The sequence below is a fragment of the Cryptomeria japonica genome, chromosome 9, assembly GCF_030272615.1.
Source record: "Cryptomeria japonica chromosome 9, Sugi_1.0, whole genome shotgun sequence".
Taxonomy (NCBI): domain Eukaryota; kingdom Viridiplantae; phylum Streptophyta; class Pinopsida; order Cupressales; family Cupressaceae; genus Cryptomeria; species Cryptomeria japonica.
Genome location: NC_081413.1, coordinates 339,217,333 through 339,237,642, shown reverse-complemented (window position 1 = coordinate 339,237,642; position 20,310 = coordinate 339,217,333). Strand labels below are relative to the sequence as shown.

The following is a 20,310-nucleotide window of genomic DNA, read 5'->3' as shown; positions in this document are numbered from 1 at the left end:
TCCCTTTCTATGGTGTCGGTCGGGTCTACAACCCCGACTTCCACCTAGCTATAACCATTTTTGCAAAGTATTGCCTACGAGGTGTATTACGCGGTTGTATCCCTGACTTGCACCAAATTGACCCTTTCAAGTGCAAATCTGGGATACAACACTGATCCGCACCTTGTGTTTTATTATTTCTATTACTAAGTGCATATTGGGCTTATACCTTTGATATGAACCTTAATAATTTTTGGTCCTTCCAAGTGTATATCGGGGTTATAAGCCCAATATACACCTTAATTTGATTTTCTTGGTTTTTCCCAAGTGAAAATTGAATGTATAAGTCCGATATGCACTTCTTCTTGTTTTTCACTTTTTTCAAAGTGTTAATGGAATTTATAAGTCCGATTCGCACTTGAATAACACACTTACAAATTGGTGATTTTTAACCAGTTTGTGATTGATCAAAGGTTTTTGTTCTATCCAATGGGATTCTTATGGAGGCTAATCATCTCAATATGGTGACAATTTTTTTATGTTGCAATGCACTTATTGCAAATGACAAAGCCATCACCTAGTAAAAGAACAATAAAGTTTAAAAAGGAAGAGATTCGTCCAGTCTTTCCTCCTTCCGTATCATAAAATATTGACAATATGAGAGATAAGGAGATCATACATGTAGACCTTGAAGAATTTTTGAAAAGAGTTAGAGAGCTGACAATGTCCTACAAAATGGAGCCCACCATCAACAATGGAATGAACATCTGGTGGTGGCCTTTTCCATGTTAGCTCAGAATATGAAATTTGTGTTAACCCTAGCTAAGAGGCATGATCCTACAACTAGATCGATAAAGGATGTAGATGGAAAGAAGATGCTCATCAAGCTTGATGTGGACTTCTTTGACACAATTTTCAAGTTCCTACCAATAGATCAATATGCCAATATTGACATACAATCAGCTGTGACCTACTTTGACAACAATTTAGATAAATGTAGGAAGAACATCAATGAAAATTGGTTGAAGAACCCTAGGCATACAATTGTAAGGTGCCCTGAGACTCTTCCTTGTAGTGATTTTATTGAGGAGGTCAATGATTTGATTACTCTTCTTAGAAGGGTAAAAGGCCTCCCAACTTCCAATACTTACTACAAGTGGATGTATCAGTACATTCACATTATTAAGAAAAATAAGAAGAAGATCTATTAGGGCAAGTGGATTGCAGACGCTTTGTGTGAGCAGTTGACCAAGGTGCCCACCACCTTGAAATTTTATATGCCTTCATATCTTGTCTATGCAGTCGCCTCAATGAGGCATTTTCCAGGTTTATCTACCACATGCAATAGGAGCGAGGTTCCTGTTAATCAATAATTCACCCAGTTGACTTTTGTCATGAACCAGTTTTAGACTAATAAATTTTTAGATTAAATTATTAAGTTAGACACTGAAATTATTGATGATACTAATAACGTGATTGACGATATTATTTTAATGAAATAATGCTATTGGCAACATTATTTTGATACGATGTTATTGATGTGATGAATTATTAAAGTATAATGATGATCTAACGATTTTGTTGAGTGTGAAGTGGATGTAGGGTCGATCATCGAGGACAAACATATGACTGAGAAGGAGTTTTCTAGTTTGTCGGCAGTGACTCACAGAATGTGAACTTGCACACACACACACACACACTAATAAATAAATAATTAAATAGAATAACTACATTAAGTATTAAAACCAAATTAGAAGTTTGAAAAGTTTATAAATAAATAAACAAATTATAATATTAAATTAAATTTAATTCGAACTAAGATTTTCGAAAGAAAAATTATTAAAATTCAAAATTAAAACATGTTGAAATTAACACGAGTTTTCAAATGAGAACTTAGAATTGAACTATCTGTAACTGCCTGTCAAATCTCAATTTGCCTCAAATTGTGAGGGATAACTCAGTCTTCACATAATTTTCACTTATATTTAGTTCTCCTCACTTCACTTATATTTAATTAGTTTAGATCCACATTTTGAGGATCGATTCTCTCAGCCAAAAAAAACAAAAAAACCTAGAGAGATATCGAACTGGGATCATCTCTCTCTCTCTCTGCATTCCCATCGACTTGGTGAAGATTAAGGGAGAGCGTCTGCTTAAGACATCTAGGAAGGGTCGAACAACAACAAGGGCTACACCCTCTTCCTCACCTCTTCTCCAGATAGTTTGGAGAGTGCCCATGCCCTCTCCTTCTTCATTTCCATGTGCTGTTGTTGGTAAATTGTTCTTATCGCCCCCTCCTTCATATCTCTACAATTCAACATGGCTCGATATGTTTTGTTGGATATTTTGTTGATTGGATTTGGCTGAAAGAGTACGCCTTTCTTCTCCTCTGTTGACCACATTTGGCTGAGAAATTTGGGTAAATCTGCTATTATAAATTTCATTGCTTGGCAATAGTTTTTTTTTTAGTATCTCTGAAGAATACATTTTCTTTGATTGATTAATGTTTGGTTTTGCAGGGATGCCAAATTGATTCTAGGTAACTAAGAGACTATCACCCCCCCCCTTCCCCCTCTTATTTCTCTTATCTGCAATATGACTTATGTTGAATTGCCTTGTTGGCATGAAAGGTTCATTTTATTGAAGCTAACAAATTTATTTTGGCTGCAAGGTAGATTCTTTTTGCTTATCACCCCATGCATCTCTCTTAATAATTTACTATTGGGTCAATTTGCTAAAGCAAGTATTTGTTTTGAAATTTTTTCGCTGGATCTAACGCCCTCCTTTTCTTCCTCCCATCTTTTCTTGACATGTATATCATACTGTGTGCATAGAGAATCATATTTCCCTATGTACTCACATTTATTTGAGGCATTTGTTTTTGGTATTATTCTCTATTTAGTGAATCTTTCATTTGATAGTTTGATACTCAATTTAAAAAGGTGGAGTTGTCCATTAGAATATGGCTTACATTAATTTAGTTGGTGGAAATCTTGTTTATATATAACTGTTTCTCTTTTCCTACAAAATAATGCCTTCGGTACGATGGTTACAATTTTTAGTTAGGACTCACAAGTCGTGAGATCAAATCACACTAGCTTCCTTATAGTTGATATCTTATTTATTTTGCATTAGATGTTTTTTCAAGAAGGTTATTTAATGCAGGTGTTAATGGATGTGTTAATTTAATTATTTTAGTGCTTGAAGTTGTATGTAATTTATTTTCCATAATAGGGTATAATTAAGAATAAAAGAAAAATTTTAATAAATAAAATTTAACAAGGGAGGGTAATTTTATCTTACTGTCTATGATAGATGTAGTAGGAAACATGTGCTTGTTCATGGGATAAAATAGGGAAGGGTGTTTTTTTACCTATTCCAAGAGGGCTAATTTGGCCAAATAACTTAATTAAATTACTCCCTGCCATAACACATGTAGCTAAGTTCAACAGTTTGGTTGTTAGATAATACATGCACACACAGGTTCCATTCTCAACAGTTGATACCGGTTTGCTAGGATACTCCGTCGTGAGGGACAAGAGCTTATCATGAGCATCGAGAAGCATAAGCTTTGTTTGGTTGGGCGGATAAAATGCCTGGGTCATATGTCCATCTTCCATTTACAGATGGAGGTGAGTTCGATGGCAATCGAGACGCTACATCCAGAGACAAAGATTCATATTATGACATTGTAAATTTCTATGTTTTGACGTCTATTGTATTGTTGTTTCATTGATATTAGGCTAAGTAAGCCATGTAAATGACCTATGAGGTCTAATGATTCAAATGCAACAGGAAGTCGCCATGTAAATGTAACTAACCAGAAAGCAAGGAAAGCACTGACTCACTAACCTACTAACATGAGTCCATCACGTGCATGACTCATCGATTATGTGTTTCTTGATTATTTTTCTATCTTTCATTTATGAATGCTTAATGCTTGGTTGGATAGTGCTAAATAAAGTTTGATAAGTTGACCTTATTCATGGCTCATTAAATAGTCATCAAGTTGACCTAGTATCTCGTAATTTTCATGCACATCATCTTTTGGTTACCTTTAATCATCTCACTAACCATAGATGGTAGTACTCAATTTGGCATAGTATTTCATTTTCCTACATACTTGTTAATATATAATTCTTACCTTATTATGTAGAATGTTAGATCTTACACTTATATAAATGATAATTTGTTATTCATTTGAAATAAGAGTAAGCAGATTTTAATAGTACTTAATAAATGTTTGTTAGATTTAATTAGGATTTAATAATGTTAGTTATTCTATGGTTAGGGCTTGCGGGTCCTTACAACTCTCAAGGAGAGTTTACATCATTTCAAGAGGGTCAATGATGCTTTCTTTCCCCATTACATGTGCTTGTTTGATAAAGATCTTCAGAACAAGAGAGTCCCAGATGAGGCTTGGAAAGTAGTAAGTGAATATTTTTGTATTTTCTTACAGTTTCCTACATTTACATATATCGGGATTGGATGTTTTGATGGAGAGCCCTTCATGCTTTCAAGATATCCATTAGATAAAATCATCCTTTTGGAGATGGCTCACTAGATGATATCAACCCATGAGCGTAAATCTGGAGCTCATAAGACAAGTCTCAAGTGCTCCATCACCATTGGGAGATACTCTGTCAATTCTATCTACAAGGCACGTGCCATGGAGGAAGAAATGAAGAGAGTGACCATGAAATTCTTCAAGGCTAGAAAGTATTTTGACTATAGAGGTATGAAGAATAAAATCAAGAAGAGCTACACCCATGTTCACTGGATTGAAGATGTATGGATTGATTGCAGAACTGAATAGGACATCTGGAGACTTGACTACTGTTGTTTGATAGTAGAGCAGATTGAAATTTTTGATCTTGCTAAGGTTCCTAAGGATCTTGAGGAGGATGGAGACATCCTAGATCCTATACATGAGAAGAACAAAGTTATTGGATCACCTTTTCCTCTTATCCAATGGTCTCAAAAGGATAGATCTTCAATAAAGGCCAGATTCCAAAATATGCTTGCTAATACTAATGTTTGGTTGAATCTACATGGTGTTCAGCTGAAGCCTTTCTAGACCGAATTCATTTGAAGATGATATTGTAGGGGCTAAGGGAAAAACTTCTGAATTGAGGACAAAAAATAGATAGGATCCTATGTCTCCTAAAGGTCCAAAGTTCAAGTTCACAGTTGGAAAAGGTAAGAGTCAAGGTGAGTCTTCTACTCCTCAAAATCATGAAGAGGCTGATGAAGGAGATGCCAAATATAATAAAGGTGAACAAGAAGATGAAGAGAAACCTAAAAATGAACATGAACAAGAGAAAAGAGAATTTGATGAGGAGGGATTACCTGAAATCCCAAGTACTTCCCAGTCTCAAGAAACACAAGAAGGTAGTCCTCCTACATCATGTGTGGTTACATGTACCACTTCAGTTCCAATTTCTGATACTATTCCTTTAGGTTTCATTGTTTCATTTTTGTCCCAAGATCCTAAAATTCATGTCATTCTTTCCATGTATACTAGTGAATTTGCCGTTGACACACCTCATGAAAATCTTGATACTGTATTCCTTCCCAATTTGTTTGAGGATACTTCTTCCATGTTGGAAGATTTTGATAAATTTATGTCAAAAATTGAAGTTCCTCCTAAGGTTTCTATTGCTCCAAATCCACCTGCCATTATCACTTCTACCCCATCAATTGTTACTACCAATTTTCAATCTCAAGAGTAGGCAACACAAGTGTTGACTTCGAGAGTGGAAGATGATACATTTCTACCACCATGGCTAGTATGTAACACTCCTAAGAGAAAGAAGCAAGCCATATATCTAGATTACTTTGATTTCAGTTAGTTGGTGCCTATTAAGTCCAAGCGTATGGAGAATGCCAACACTTTATCCAGGGTGAAAGTGGATAAATCAAAGCACAACTATATGGAAATGACAATTCCTCCTCTAGGTACTGATTTGGATAAAGTGCAACCCTCTGATTATGTTATCAAAAGGATTGATTTAGGCAAGAAAACACATCAAGGAATAGTGGAGGATGTTCAAACATATTTCCAACATCTTGTTGCAATGTTTAATGAAGAGAAGGATAAGAAATACAAATTGAAGAAATAGGTAGATGGACTTACCAAAGTTTTGATCAAGATAACCAAATCATCAGAGGTAGTTGAGCCTGTCACCTCTTCAGTGGATGAACAAATCATTAAACAAGATGAATAGGTCAATTCTCATGGAAGAATAGTTGTCAAGTTGATGGATAAACTTATGAGTCAAGGGACTTATTTGATATGCTCCAGTGTTGCTTTGGTAAATAATTTAGAAGGTATGAGGTCTAAAGTTGACAAAACTTTAGATCTTTTCTCTCAAGAATTGGACACATATGAGAGGAACTTCGATGCTTGGTTGAAGTTAGAAGATTTCCAATTAGATGTTCTAGTTAATAATAATGTGCTCCCTTCAAGGAATATGTATATTAAACAAAGGGAGATATTGGAACACCAAATGAACACCTTGGAAGAACTTGTCAAAGATATGAGGAAAGCACAGAAAGAATGCAAGGATAAGGAGAAGGACACCATTGATAAGATATCAGCACTCCCTTGCACTTTCCAAGATGAGAATTAGAAACCCCTTCATGAGGATATCATCATCAAAGAATTCAGTTTACTAGTTGGTGAAGAGGTTGACAAACAAGTATTATCATTGTCTTCAATAGACAAGTTGATAGATATACAAGTAAATCTTGATGATCTAACCTCTCTTTTGAAAAGGCACAAGAAATGTTTCATAAACCTCAGAGACTCTATAACCCGGGTCCAAATCATCACAAGTCACACCAAAGGACCATATGGGCAACAGATGAAAGAAGTTTTGCAAAATTTCAAGGAGTTTATGAAACAAGATCAAAATGGAGTGTCTGGTGATACTTAGTATTTTTCATAGTTTAGATTTTGTAGATGCATTTTTGAATAAGACTTCGACACTTCAAGTGTCATTTTGTATTTACGTTTTTGCACTTAGGCAATGCATAAGTCCAAAGTCAAATAGGAATATTCTTTGATTTAGTCATAGTTTTTCCTATATTTTCTCAACGCACCTCACCTATATATATGAGGTTGCTTATTGTAATTTGGATCTAGAATCTTTAATCTATATTCCAAAACTCTATTGAAGTGAAGAGAGAGAGTGAAACTTTGTGTTCCTATTGTTATCTTAAAAAAATGATCAAATGAGAAGAAAACTTTGACATCCAAACATTGTGTTGGATTCATTTGTGGTTTATGGTGAGAGTGTTCTTATGTCATTCTTGTTATAAATACTTATTTTGCTCAAGTAATGGTGTTTTTGAAGAAATATTGTTAAAGAGTAAAACAATTGTTGGTTTGTGAACTTTGTGTCATATTTAAACTCTTGTTGATAAAATTAGGAATTAGTGAATGTGATATCATCTTGAAGACTTTGAGCTTCATATTGGTATTTTCAAGATAAAGTTAGCTGAAATATATTAAGATAGTACCTCAAAGACTTTGTGCTTTATTGTGCTATCTTGGAAAAGGAAATCTTAATTTAAAGACTTTGAGCTTCATATTATTGTTTCATAAAAATATTATCGAAATTTGTAATAAGGAATCAAATTAAAGAATTTTTTCTTTGCTTTGGTTTTCTTAGTTAACACATTCGGCTACATAAGTATTTGTGAAGAGTTTGATAGGATAGTAGTGAGTTTTAAGACTTTAAGCTTAAGCACTCTTTCCTATCCCGAAGAAAAAACAAAGGACTTTGGGCCTTTATAGAAAATTTGCTTCTTTACTTATCCATATTTTAATCATTCTTGCATTTTAAGTTAATTTGTAACATTGAAATTGTAATAATTATTTCTTCTCTATATTGTAAATACTTTCCTAAAGAAAGAGGAGAGAATAACATCTATTTTGAAAAAGAGGATAGGATGATGCACCACCCAAGTTTAGTTTATAAGTTGAAACTTGTATCTTAGTTTAGAAAGGTAGAGAAGTGAATTAAAAGGGGGAGCCTTCCCTTAGAAATTAGGAGAGACTTAATCTCATTCGCTGTGGTTGAAACCATAATTTTGTAAACTCACCTAGTTTGCAAAATCCTCAACCAACAAAGCACATGAGCCAAGGACTACCAATAGTAATAGTCTAAAATTGAACTACCCAAAATTAATATGGTCCAAAAAGGCATAAAAATTATAGCGAAAGCATTTATTTTCTTTACTTGCTTAATGCCTCTGCATTTATTCCTTCAAGCGTAACATATCTACCGTCCAAAATTTTGCAAATTTATACAAAGAATTTTTTTGCGAGCAATTGAAAACCTTAGTATTTTTGGATCTCTGTAACCTCAAACACCAATATTTTTATATAATATTTTGTTTACTATGAAATTATTGAAGCAACTAGAGATGGTTTTGGTTTTTTTCATTCTAATTTTTTTTTATCGTGCTAGGGTTTTGTAATTTTTCTCTACAAACTCTGCCTATTTTTTTATCATCCACATTGTTGGCAGCATGCCACAATTTGTGTAGAACCTTGAGGTGAGTCACTTGCCATGGTTTTAGTGATTTTTTGAATCATTATGCAACTAGATCATTTTTTGTTGTGTTTTATTTCATTCTAAAAGAGTCCTCTTGTTAAACAGTTCTCTAAAAAAAAAATTCAGGTGCCTCAAACCTTCAAGAACACTTCAATCTGGTAGCGATTTGGAATAATTTTAGGGCTTGGTGTTCTTAGGCAACCCATCAATCTGAATACGTGAATCCTAACGTTTGTAAGCTTTGGTTCATGATTTTGAAATCTTAGCCTTTGGTCTAGAATTTGCCTAGAATCTGAAGTCGGCTACACTAAGCTTGGATGAATATATTCTAAAACCCTAGACCCTTATTTTAAGATTTTCTAAAATTGAAATTTTTATCTAGGCTTGCTATAACATCATCTTTGATCCCTTATTTTGAGATTTTTATGAAATTAAAACCTTTTATCTGGACTTTCCATAACATCATCATTGATCCCATATTTTGATATTTTGTGAAATTGAAACCTTTATCGGGGTTTGCTATAACATTATCAAGGAAACCAAAGAAGAGATCAAGCAATACTAAAATACCTTCTCTTGGTCAGACGGTGTGGAACTTGGATAAATTTTTTGCCTATTTGATCTAGCTTATATATTTCAAGTAAACCTAGGTATATGTGGTTAAAAAATAATAATAAGCTGGGTGTGTAATGTAACGATCCTCTAATATTGAATATACATTATAAAAAAAACCAGATTAGTGGAGAGTTGCATAAAAAAATTAAACCATTTCATTTTCTTAAAGTAAACTCCCAACTTGACCACCATACTATTGGAATCATCCACATGATATATGTTGTAAGCATGTTCTAGACATTTGCTTTTACTATTACATTTCTATGTAAAAACAAAATGTGAACAAACAAATAAAAGGAAGAAAAATACCCATAAATGTTCCCAATAAAACTTGGCCTTGAGTTGCCCCTCTATTTTCCCTGAGCTAAGCTAAATAACTCACCTATGCCTAGCGCCCCAATCTCCACTATTTCTTGCTCAATCCTCTCCAAGACCCCAATCATTACCATTTTGGCACATGCAAATCTGAGGCCATTTGATAGGCTTAATGTAAGGTTCATCCAAGTATTGACGTAATCCCAAACTCTGAAGTCAAACTTGATTTTTTTTCCTTTATGATTGAATAAGACTTGATTTTTAGTTCATTGAGCATATTTATCTTCGCTTTTTATTTTCTTATTTCAATGTACCTAAAAAAAAGAAGAGAACAGTGAAGATAATGAGCTGGTCTTTTGACAACTTCAGGGAAATTGCTTGCACTGTTTAATGGGTGAATCATTGGAGGCTATTTCCTTGACAATAGATTCAATCTACTATGCAACATCATTAACATCATGCATTTAAGTAAGTTTAAGGTCTGGTTTTGTTACCACAACCATTGAAAAGTAGTGTCAATTACTACTTGATTGAAATCAATATGGCAATTAATATACTACAAGTAACTGCTTTGGGAGAAAATATTGTGCTTGACATGCATTTGTTTTTATTCCTGCAAACTATGCTAATTTTTTCTGGAAAAAAGTTGTTGACATCATACCACAATTTGTGCATAATCTTGGGGTAAGTCACTTGCCACGGTTTTTAGTGATTTTTTTGGGGGACGACTTATTATAAAATAATTTGTCTAGCTTTTCAAGTTGAGAATTAGATTAACTAATCATCATATATTTTTTTAGTTTATATAAACTATAGCAGTTTTATAGATTTGAGGGTATTTTAAATTATACGTTATTCTTCAATAAAATGCTTGGGACTTTGTATGGAATAATCCAACAGTGATTTTTTTTTAAAATGCGTTTTCTTTTATTTTTTGTGAATCTTCTCTTTGTGGATCTTAGCTAAAAAAATTTGGCTACTTTGGTTGCAAGTAAACTAGTGATTGTTCAAGTGTTTATGCCCTTCATTTTACTTGATAGATTTTGTATTTGTAATTATCTTTTTGATAAAATAATTTACAAAATAAAACTTTAACTATTTTGTCTCTCTCCACTAGTTTAACATAACACATGCTTTGGAGAAGGTCAAATATGTAGGTTATGATCTATTTTGACCAAAATTTGATGAGAAGTACCACTTTTCATTTCAACTTACTATCTATATTCTTGCTATGAATTGTGTCAATTTCATCATTACAAACACATACCATGAAATTGCAGGAAGGCAGGTTATGATCTATATTGGTCAAAATTTTATGAGAAGTACCACATTTCATGTCAATTTATTGTCAATATTCTTGCTATGAATTGTACCAGTTTCATCATTACAAGCAGTACATACCAAAAAATTCCAGGTTGGTCTGGTTTGCTGCTTTTTCTTTGTCTACTTTGAACATCTTATATCTTGCAAATTTTAGTTGTTCCATTTCATGGATAAGAATTTTTTGTGTAAAAATATTAAGGAACAATACAGCTTCATATTGATATGTGGCAACTGATCATGCAAGTTTTTTACCATTTTTGTTGAAAAAAAACTGACATTGAAAAAACCCTAAAAATAGATGACTTTGTATGTTTTCCTAAAAACTGCATGTTATAAGCGATTGGAATGTAAAAAGGCATTGTAATGGTGTTGTACTAGTTTAATAGACAATAAGAAAAGATTGGAAGATTGTGTTCTATGGATATAGCCCATCTTGGGTGAACCACATTAAATCTCTATGTTATTTGTGTTATGAATTATTCTTCATCTTTTCTATTTATATCTGCATATAATTTGTATTTGCTCCAGATTTGCCTAAACCCTAACACTTCATACATCTCTGTAAATGTTATCAATATCAAATTCTCAAATTTACATTTAATGAAAATACAAAAATATTTTCAATTTCCTTTCAAATTTTTGAAGTTTCATACTTCCAATTATATGGTGAAACTCATATTAAAAAATATTATTTTATAACTCAAAGGTATAAATATCAGAAGAAGGCCCATGTTGATACAATTAAACTTGGTTGTCTAGACTCTAGATTGCCAAGATTGAACTTTAAATTTATTGGGAAGTTCATAATTTCCACTTCGTTGTTGGAGTGTTTGAAGTTTGGACTTGTTTTATTTTCAATTAATATGTGGCCAACTTTCATTTTGTGGTTGATGCATAAAAGACACCATTGGTCAATATGAATGTCATGGAGAATAAACTGATATCAAAAGCTTTAAGGGCAAGAACAAAGTATTAACATGTTATATTACTGAATTCAAATCTGGTTCTTTCCAAAAAGAGTTGAAATAAAAGATTTTGAAGTGACCTTAAAAACAATAGATCAAATCTTCATGAATCCAAAATGAACTCCGATGCATAGGGAAATTACATATAGAATGAATAGAATTGCTTACTTTCAAAATATATTGAAAAACTCAATTAACAAAAAATAATCTTATAAACAATTTAACCCATCCAAAGACTCTGATTAATGATTTAAAATTCTTACATCTTTTAAACTACATTAAAATTGGTAGCTCTTTTTGCACAACCATGTTAGATGTTTCTTTTGTACTCATTTTTCAAAGAGTAAAAATAAAGGAATCAAAGAATAATTTGATTGTGATGTTGCATATGATTTTGAAAATTTTAACTAATAGCCAACTTAACTCTATTTTAGATAGGATTTGAGATGCCAGTTAAACAACCAATGCTCATATCAGCTAAAATTTTGATTGATAATTATTTTCATAAAAGTACATTCAAAATGTTAGATAGATGTTGCCTTCATAGAGCATATTTCCCTTGCAAAATGCATAAAGCCTAGAGAGTGAGGCATGGGACAATGATAACAATTACTATTAATTGTTTTCATTTTAATATAAAAATATAGATAATATTGAAAAATGTATATACAAATATTGTAGATAAAAAACATAACTAATATATTTCAAAGAAGAAAAAACTAAAGTGAGACAGAAGGAGCGAAATGGGCAAAATTTTGCAAGTTAGGGTTTCGCGGCAAAATTTGAGTTGGGGTGAGGATGCCCTCGGTGATCCTCTTCCTGCCCTGGATCCTTTTGGTTTGTAGAGGGACCACATTCCTCAGTGGGTGTTTCAAAATGGGAAATGGGTTGATGTGCTCGCTTTAGAGAAGAATGAGTGGCACCGAAGGAATTCCGAGTGGCTGAGGTCTAATTAATTCAAGGGCTTTTTTCGTCATCAGAAAAAGTGTGTAGCGAGATATAATTCGAGGCCCTTTCAGGTTTTTCCTGCAAAATCTCAAAGAATTGGGGGGGTCTAGAAGTAAACCTAGTAGCAATTCTGGTTTTGCTAAAGTGGAGGTGGAGAATCCCATAGGGGCTTCATGACCATCTATGACAATTCCTGCCGTTATAAACAAGGATAAGCCCTTGGGTAAGGTGCCCTTGATAGATAAGGTTTGTTTGCTGATACCTTGCATTTCTACAGTTGAAGCTCCATTTGATAAAAAAAAAGCTAGGGATATTCATTCTTTGGCTGTGTTAATTCAAGTTTGGGGTGATAACTTTTTTCTCTCCAAGCTTCATCATAACATTCATTCTCTTTGGTATGGCACGCTTTAATTTCAGGTTCTTTCTTTGAGCTCTTTCATTGTTATCTTTGATTCTGTGGAAGCTAAACAACAGGCTCTGGTAAAACCATTCTTTTGGCTTGGTCGTAATTTTTTTTTTTTTGAAGATTGGAAACCCTTTTTTTTTGCTTCTCAAGATATTGTTAAAACTATCCCTACTTGGTTCTCATTGCTTGGGATTCCATATGAATTTTCTAACCCTGATATTTTGCAAAAAATTGGGGATTCCTTTGGAAAATTCATTCATTTGCATTCGATTTTTGAGGATGGGGTTTTTAGGGTTAAGATATGTGTGTTACTTTCTTCATCCTCTATGGTTCCTTGTAATTGCAATTTAAAATCTATTGATGGGCTTTGGCAACAGAGTATTGTTCGTGACTCTGAGTGGTTTGTTAAGTCTTTTGTGGTTCTGGATTCTGCTTTATTTGCTTCCCTCAAGGGATTGTCGTTTGGTGATAAGGTGGTTCGGCCCTCAAAGTCTGTTAATTTAAATTTGGAAAACCTTGATTCTAATGTTGGGCAAGAAAATCGAGTACCCATTAATTCTCACCTTGGGTGTTTGTCGAAATCGTCTAATCCTCAAGGGGCTTCTATTCCGACTATCATCCCTATTGGGGATGCAGTTCTCCCTTCGGTAGATGTGCAAAATGTTGAGGGGATGGTGGGATTAGGTTCTCCTTTAGGGTCTCCTAATAAGGGGAGTTTGGCTATGAACTCTATTGGTCCTCCTCTGAGGGATTCTCACGCTTTGGTTAATGGATTTGACTCGACTTTGTTTCTTCCTGATGAGGGTTTAATTTCCCAAGTGTAGAAGTTGGTTTCTGAACATAACATTACTCTGAATACTAATGTTACTAATAAGGTGGTAGATGTGATTGACCAGGACTTGATCAAATTTAATTCTTCTTTAGTTATCCCCCGAACTTGCAATCCTTTTGATATTCTCTCTCCAGATAAAACCCATGATTGTGAGAATGCTTTGTGTGTGGTCAGTAATGTTGAATTTGACCCTGTAATTAATAAGCCATTGGTTTAGATTCCTTTATCTCCTTCATCTCCTACTCCTTCTCCTTCTAAGAAAGGTAGGAAGCTGAAGGCATTTTATACTCAGTTAGAAATTGATGCTAGCATCCAGTCTACGCTTCTGACTCTGGGTTCTGGTTCAGTAAAAAGGAAAAAAAAATTAGCCCTCCTTTTACAAGGTCGGTTTCTTCCAAACATAGTCTTCAAGCTTCTTTTGGGGTAGGCATTGTTGATTTTGATAATGTAGTTGAGAAGAGGGGAGAGATTGCCTCCCCTCAAGAGAAATGAAGGCCATTTCTTGGAATGTTAGGGGCTTAAATGCCCCTAACAAGAGATGCTTCATTAAGTCACAATTGGACTCAATAAAGTGTAATGTGTTAATGTTGCAAGAGACTAAGTTAAGTATGCAAGGTGCTGAATATTTGTTTTCTAATTGGAAAGTATGGAAATTTTGTGTTTCCCCCTGTACGGGGGCTTCTGGGGGTTTGGCTTTGCTTTGGAATGATGCTTCTACTGAATTATCCTTGGTTATTTCTGCTCCTTTATGGATGTTGGCTTTGGTAAAAGTATGGTTTCTAATGTGAAGTTCTGGTTATTTATTGTTTATGGTCCAACATCTATAGTGGGGAAAAGAAACCTCTGGGACTCTCTATCTATTGCCTCTAAGAGGATAGTTTGTGGTTTTGGGTGGTGATATTAATGCCATTTCTTGTGATGATGATAAAATTGGGGGTATTCTACTAAATAAGTGTATTATGGTTGATTTCATTGCTTTCATTTAGAATAATGGTTTGTTGGATTGTAAAAATTTGAATGGTACTTTTACTTGGACAAATATGAGGAAGGATTTTTCGCAGATTGTTGAAAAGCTTGATCGGTTTTTGATTTCTAATAATTGGGTCTCCTCAGATATGGATGTTGTTGCTATGGTATTGCTTAATTCTGGTTTAGATCATTTTCCGATCATGTTGTCTATTTTGGATGATAGAGCTCCTGGGAAATATTCATTTAAAATTGAGCCTATGTGGTTTAGAGATCCTTCTTTTCTGATGCTCTTAGAATCATGGTGGGCCTCGACCACTTTTATCTCCGGTACTAGAATGTTCCGATTTGTCAAAAAGCTCTCCTTTATTAAAGAAAAGATCAAGTCCTGGAATGTCTTGCATTTTAAAAACATTTTCTCTGAGAAGTCTAGAATTCAGGAAGAGCTTGAAGTTTTAAATTCCGTGGTTATGAAAATTGGGATGGATTGTGCTACCTTTGATAAACACAAATTGTTAAATTCTCAGGTTGAGGAAGTTCTTTCTCGGGAGGAAATCTATTGGCGACTGAAATCTAGGGATTTATGGCTTGTTGATGGAGATAGGAACACTAATTTTTTTTCATTCATCCACTAAATTAAAATGACAATGGAATAGGATCTCTTGTATTCATGATCCTGATGGGGTTTTCCTTTCAGAGGAAAAGGATATTGCCGTTGAGGCTATTTGTTTCTTCAAATCTTTGCTGTCTAAAGAACCTTCTGATTTAGATGATAGCTTTGCTTCAACTATCCCTCATCTTATATCTGTTGAGGATGATAACATGCTTATGGCTCCTTTTTCTACTCATGAAGTTAAGGAGGGTGTCTTTTCCATGGCACCTGACAAGGCCCCTAGGCCTAATGGGTTTATTGCTCTATTTTTTCAAAAGTGTTGGTCTTTCCTTGGGGAAGAACTTCTTGTTTTAGAGGAGGCTAGGTGTAATAAATCCATTTTGAAGGAATTAAATACAACTCTTATTGCCATCATTCCAAAAACAGAGAATCCTAAGTCTTTTGTTGATTTTCATGCAATTGCATTATGTAATACTTTATATAAAATTATCACTAAATCAACCTCCATGCGGCTTGCCAAGCTTATTCCTAAGATTGTTTCTGGTGAGAAGGGTGATTTTTTCTCAAGTAGGGAGGCGACAGAAGGTGCTATTGTGGCTCATGATATTCTGCATTCTATCTCCCATCTTTTTATTGCTGCGATGATTCTTAAATTAGATATGATGAAGGCTTATGGTAGTGTTATTTGGCAGAATCTCTCTTTTGTTCTTAATAAATTTGGGTTTGGGGTGAAGTGGGTGAAATGGATCTATGCATGTATTTCTACTGCTAGGTTTTCTATGATTTTGAATGGTTCCCTGTGTGGTTTTTTTGCTTCTTCCAGAGGTCTTAGGCAAGGGGACCCTTTGTCTCCTTTCTTGTTTATTATTTTAGTTGAAGCTCTTAGTAGAGCTATTTTGGATGCTAGGGAGAGAGGTCTTTGGAAGGGAATTAGTATTCCACATATGGTTGTTAATCATTCTCATTGTCTTTTTGCTGATGATACTTTATTGTTTGGTCATGCCACTATGGGTGAAGCAAAGATTATTAGTAGGATTATAAGGGATTACTCTACTTTCTCTGGTCAGAAGGTGAACAGTGCTAAATCTAAGATATGTTTTCTTAATGTTTTCCCTTTGGTGCAATCAAGATTGACTAATTTTTGGTCTTTCTCTGTTGGTCAATTTCCTTAAGTATTTGGGGATTCCATTTTTCACTGGATCTGAGAAGCATAATTTTTGGGAATGAATTTCTGCTTCTATCTCTTCAAGGGTTCTCTCTTGGTCTCACAAGTGGCTTACTTTTTCAGGGAAGATTGTGCTTATTAAGGTTGTTTTAAATGCGGTTCCTATTTATTTGATGTTTGTTTTAAAGGCTCCCAAGAAATCAGTTTCTAATTTGCAGTCAATTCTGAGATCTTTTATGTGGAATGATAATGTAAAGAAAAGGGCTCAAATCCTTTTGTGGGCTTGTGATAAGGTTCATTCTTTGAAAGACAGGGGTGGTGTAGGGATTAGGGATTTAAGTAAACAAAATTTGGCTTTAGGTGCTAAATTAGTTTGAAAGTTGTATAAGCAGCCCTCTTCTAAGCAGGCTTCCATTTTATTTGCAAAATATTTAAGAAATCATTCCAGGAGGCAATTTTTACTGTTTCCTCATTTCCTAAGGGTTCTGCAATTAGGAACTTCATGTCTGAATGTAGGTTTTCTATTCTTCCTGGTTTATCTTGGCTTGTACATAATGGTCGAAAAGCTAGATTTTGGGAGGAAGTCTGGAATGGTTTCTCTGCTCTGACTAGTCTGAGAGATTGGTCATCTCTTATGTCTCTTTTGAAATCTTCTTGGGGTTTATTTGTGGCTGACTAATTTTTTGTGGATTCCTCGGGGCTTGTCCCAGTTGCCAGATGGAAATCAGTAGAGTCTCTTTCAGTTGCTCAAGAGCTCAAATGCTTTTGTTGAGGAATTAAGTAAGAGTCAATTGCTTTACTTTGAGGCTAATGATGAGCTTATTTGGGTCCATTCAAAATCTAGGGAGTATTCGATTAAGGAGGGATACAAATATTTATCTACTACTTGTAGGAGGGAGGTATGGCCCTCTTGGTTGTTTTGGCATGTTGCCTGTCTTCCAAAGGCAGGAGCTTTTGCTTGGCTAGCTAGCCAAGATAGAGTTCTCATGGGTATGAGGTTGGATAGGCTGGTATCACTGTTGTTTTTTCATGTGTTATGTGTGGAGGGTCGTTAGAATCAACTGATCATCTTTTTCTTCATTGCCCTTTTGCTTCTCAATGTTGGTACTAGCTTTTTAAGAAATAAAATTAGGCTGCAGCTTTATGTGGGTATCTTTGGTCTCAATTTATGTGTTGGCCACTATTATGTTCATCCTCTTTTTATTCTTGTGTGTGGATTATTGCCCCTTCTATTCTGATTTGGAAGATTTGGCTAGAAAGGAATAATAGAATTTTTAGGAAACACTCATCCTCATTATCGGATGTACTCTTCTGTATTGAGAAATCCATTTCAGAATCTTCTTTGGCCTTTATTTACAAGGGTCTTAGTCCTAAATTCACTTTTACTTCATGGGATAATTGGATCATTAGGCATTGGCCAGCTTTGGATTTCCTTCCTATGCAAGGGGCCATTTCTAAGAAAAGGTCTCCCCCAATTAACAGAAAAGAGGTGGTTTGGTTACCCCCCTCCTTCCAAACATAAATTAAACTTTGATGGGGCCTCTCGAGGCAATCCAGAGAAGTCTTCCATTGGGGTGGTGGTCTCTAATGATGAGTCCAGAGTAATCAAAGCTCAATGTCTATGTATTCCTGATGGGACAAATAATGTGGCAGAGTTGTACGCTCTGTCTGTTGGGCTTGATTTGCTTCTTTCTTTAAACGTCTTAGATGTTTTGATAGAAGGAGACTCATTAGTTGTCTTTTATGTGATTACAAATCACTCTTGTAACTCTTGGCATCTAAAATAATGGTTGGACAAGGTTCTATTGCAACTTGAGTTATTTAACTCTTTCTCTATTTCTCACTATTATAGAGAAGCTAATTGTGTTGCGGATTTTTTGGCAAATAAGGCTTTAAATGAAAATATTTAATCTTTGGTTGATATTGAAGTGAGTTTCCTGCCTCCTCATCCTTTGAAGCCTTAAAATTTCCTATTGTTGCATACTCTTTTGCTTTGCCTCGACCTCACATCTTGTTTGGGATTGTCAACATGTATGCAACTTAGTGCGATGGTGTATGGGGCCTTCTTGGCCGTTTTATATCACCACATTAATTTTGCATGTTTGCTTGTAATTTTAAACATCATGTTGGTCAGTGCCTAGCTCTTGGGTTGCCTATGTACATTGTACTATTCTTGATTTCATCATTATTTTCACTATACTGATTGTTCGGTACCAGTTGCTTGTACAGTTTCTCTTTTATTAAACTTTAATGATTATCCTTTGCACTTGTAGTGGCGGCTCACACATATGATTATTTATGTTTCTTTCATTGCTTGATATTTGATGTGTCGATTTGTGTATGCTTATTGGCATGGTCCTGGGATATGGCTCATGCAAATATCTTGCATTTACTGTGGGAATTATGTGAAAGTTATGTTTTCTTCTTTATGAGGAATATTGATTGTTTTTTCTAAAAGGTGGGGGCCTGTAGGAGCTTGTTGGTTCAGTGTTATGTTAACTAGGTCATGCTGAACTTTGATCTTATATCATTTTAGTTCGTTCGGAGGATGTGCTTCTTTATTAATGATGTCTTATTTTTTCTTTATAATCTCGCTCCTTTTTGTTGGGTGCATTATCTTCCTTTGTGTTTTTTTGGTGATGGAGGCTGCTGGTTATAGAATTTTATTTCCTGTTAAGCAGTGTGATTTTTTGGATCCTCACCTTTTTGATGATGAGAAACTTGGTTGATTGTTTAAAGTTCATTCTTTGGAATTTTCTCTTTCTTTTCACAAGGTGGTGGGCAAACAGTGGTTGGTGGAGAATGCTAATATTTTTCTTGTTGAAGTTGCTTCTCATTTTACTACTATGTGTATGGACATGCTCTTGGATGCTTCTCTAGTTTGAGCGTTATTGGATGCATACGTTCATCCCTTTCATTATTCTGCTTCTGATCTGGATAATTCTTTGTCTCTTTATCATTTTGAGTTTGGTGCTTTTCCTTATGGTGGTTTTGTACCTTGCTCTGAATTATTATCTAGTAGCTGGCACTGTGAGCTACTTTCAGTTATAAGAGGTGGTTTGATATCTAACCTTTATGATGACATGATGTTTTCTCTTGTAGCTTTTTTAGATCATGTTTCTCCAGATATCTTGACTATGGCTATTAATGTGTTTTCAGGTATTCACTTTCTTCTTGATTCGTTGAAGGCAGTAATGTCTCTTCCAAGTGTAGTTGTGCCTCTACAGGTGGTTGTTTCAGAGGATCAAAATGAGGGGGCTTCCCAGCCTTTATCTCCTCTTGAGGAAGGTTCCAGTACTTGATTTATGCACTCTTGATGCTTCATGCTCACCTCATAGTTTTTGTATCTGCTTCACATATTCTGGGGGGCTGGGCTTTATTGATGTAATTGGCTTGGTGGCCCTTATGGTTTTTTTGGGATGGTTTGGGGCTGGTTTGGATTATTCTCTTCTCATCTTCGATTGTAATTAGCTGTATTTTTTTCCCATTGGGACTTTATGAGCAAGACCGAAGATTTTCTTTGCTTGGTTCTTTCCTACCGGTGCTCTTTGAACCAGGTTGTGTATAAAAATTATAAATATTAATAAAATTAGTGGTACTCCACTTTTATTGAAAAAAT

The 20,310-nt window shown here is 34.6% G+C and overlaps 1 non-coding gene across 1 annotated transcript; it reads left to right on the top strand.

The window, feature by feature from the left end:
- Window positions 1-9,791: 9,791 nt before the first annotated feature.
- LOC131029815 (small nucleolar RNA snoR74) lies at window positions 9,792-9,923 on the top strand. Its single transcript, XR_009102835.1, has one exon. It is a non-coding gene; the product is annotated as a small nucleolar RNA snoR74 (small nucleolar RNA).
- Window positions 9,924-20,310: the final 10,387 nt, after the last annotated feature.